The sequence below is a fragment of the Rhipicephalus sanguineus genome, chromosome 7, assembly GCF_013339695.2.
Source record: "Rhipicephalus sanguineus isolate Rsan-2018 chromosome 7, BIME_Rsan_1.4, whole genome shotgun sequence".
NCBI classification, from domain to species: Eukaryota; Metazoa; Arthropoda; class Arachnida; order Ixodida; family Ixodidae; genus Rhipicephalus; species Rhipicephalus sanguineus.
The window spans coordinates 130,821,293-130,824,160 of record NC_051182.1 but is presented as its reverse complement, the minus strand read 5'-3'; positions in this window follow the sequence as shown (position 1 = coordinate 130,824,160).

Below are 2,868 nucleotides of genomic sequence, written 5' to 3'. Positions count from 1 at the left end.
ACAGCCTAAATGAATCAGAATTTCAGGGAAAGATGGAATCATGAAGAGATCGAGAACCCTCGAATAGGGAGGTGTCACTGGAGTCAACGTTCAGACAAGCGGACTCGTTGCTACTTTGAAGACAATACCTCTCGTCGAGACGCTCGCTCCAGTGACACCTGCTGTTCAAGTGTTTTTCAAATGTTGGACTAGAGGCTTACTCAAGACTGGCTTTGACATCTCAGGATATTCGACGAGTTACATGTACGCCATCGAACAAGCGCATCTGGAGTTACAGCGGATCTCTTCCTTATCGACTGACAAAGATGACTACGAGGAGTGGAAGGTGAGTAAAATTCTGTTGCCCGTTTGTTTTTACCCCTTTGTATTCCACAGCCAGTCTAGTTGCGCAACTAAATATTTTTTTGCGTATATGCAATAACAATACATACGAAAGTGGGAATAAACCGAAAACCTGGAAAATTTAGCTTTAGTTCTAAAAAAAAAAAAAACAAGCAGCGACACCTCAACGTACAATACTTTGGTCACTCACAGTGCAGCAAAACTCACGCAAATACAAGATAAACCATTCCTTTTCTCGAATAAAGCCGAATAATTTAAAAACTTATAAGAATTTAGAGTGAGCTTATATAAAAAAATACAAGAATACATCTCCATAGGCGACTTCAGAAGGACGTCGTTGTTCTGAGCGCACTTACCATTCTTTGGTCACAGAAGTGGACACATATAGATATTTTCATGAAATGTTGAACCAATGCCAACATTTTAAATCGATATTTAAGGCAAGGCGTTGGCTAGCCTGATCCCACTTCACTGATATGTTTAGTCCACATATGTGGACGCTGGGATACAAAGGGTTAATGTGTCACCTACTACTCTTTCAACGTATGCGATGTAACTCAAAGACGCGTACTGTTCAAGTCAAAATCGACTTCTTTTATTTTGTTACAATTATAGGAGAGCTGCTGAAGGTGGTGAACGGGGAAGGTTGACCAGGTGGCACTCCACGATTCTGCCACATTATCGCTTGCGCGGTGTAACGATTTAGTTTAGACCGCAGTGAAGTTTTTTTAGCCCTGAAACTTCCGATTTGTCCCTCGGCGATGTATTACCTCTTTGGTTGAACTCAACGGAACTTCTTTACGGCCAAATATACTTAGAGGTATTTGCAGGTGTCGTTCCAGTGGTTGTTGTTCGACATAAAGTAACACAAACGGCGTGATAAACCACCGCAGGTTGTCGTAGAAGACCTTCCCGGCTGGGTGTTCAGCAAGATGAACGAGTCATACCGGTCCGAATTCGTCATTACGATGTTCGTGGTGTTCACGGTCACGGCCATGCGAAGACTCAATGCCATCGCATACGAGCTTTCCACTGGCCTGGCCGTAAGTAATATGAGAAACAAAAATTGAGATAGTAAACCATGACACGTTTTGCAAGATTCCGTAATCGGCTGTTCATCAACGCCCTTTTTCCCAACCGAGAACTCTTTTACAGGAGGGTACACGTTACTCCCCTCGAAGAGGAGTAGTGTGTACTCTGCTGTCGAGTACATTACTCCCTTTAGAGGGGGAGTAATGCGTACTTTCTTTCCTTACCGAAGTAATGCCTATTTACTCCCCTTATCGTAGAGTGATGCCTTCTCTACATTACTCCTTTTTAAGGAGAGTAACTCGAGCTATGTAATCGAGCACAGTAGTGCCACTCGGCATGCATTACTCCCTTAAAAGTGGAATGCTGCGTACTCCGAGGCCGAGAGTTATCGGACAGTTGTCAGAGTAAACGTTGCACCCCGAAGAGGAGAGTAATATATACTCTGCCATTCGTCAAGAATGAAGTGAAAGCTCAGCCAAGGTCAACGAAAGGCCTTCAGTGAAACATTAGTGCGAAGACGAACAGGCGGCTCACGGTTAGTCTTTCGTGGCGCCACCGCCAGAGGCGCTGGCTGCATCTGCGTTCAGTGCGCGTTCGCGCCGACAGCGCCGACGGCGCCGAGCAGCGTCTGCGTGTTTGTCTTATGGTGCAACACGTTGGCTAGCTTGTCAGAGCATGTAGTCGAAGCGTGTAGACTTCTCGCCATCCTCAATGCAACAAGGCAGGCAATAATTAGACATGCTCTACGAATACTCCTTATTAATATGCTTCAGGTCTGATACCATTAAAAGCAGCGGTTACATGTGCAGTTTAGCTAATCTGCAACCAAATCCTTGTATGCGCCTAAACCGACACTCTGAACATTGGTGTGTGTTCTGAGGCCACGCACTAACACGGTTTTGAGGCACTGTGTTACTGTGTGCCAAATACTCTAAATAATTTCAAAATTACTTGTGAAAACGTACGTATGCTCTCTAATTCTTCTATTTTATATGTGCTTTGTTAAATATTTTCATAATAACAATTCCTTTCTGCAGAACTTATTTTCAATGTATAGCATTGCATTGTTGGTTTGAATTGTGTTTATATTTACTTTGCTTTTGCCGTCATGTTTGCCACACTGAATCTGGGACGTGGGGCATTGTCAAGCTGTTTTCATGCAGCTTTTTTCCCTGTCCCAACCATTCACTCTAAAACTGCATGTATGCTCGCGATATACAGGACACCGTCGTTACGGCTACCCAATGTGATCGGCTTGATCCTTTTAGCGCCCGTCCTGTATCTCTCATTCTAAGTGAATACCTGGATTTGCGCCTCAGTGTTCCCAAGAGCTATGCACCGTTTCGCCGAATATCAAGTTTTGCTCCCTCCTTCCGTTGGACGATGCAGGAAAAGCAGGCTCTGATGGGGCTGACGGCGGTGCAGTTTGCGGCGGGCCACTTCTTCACGGCGTTGGCGTTCTACCTCTCCGAGAGCTTCATCGCGATAACGGTA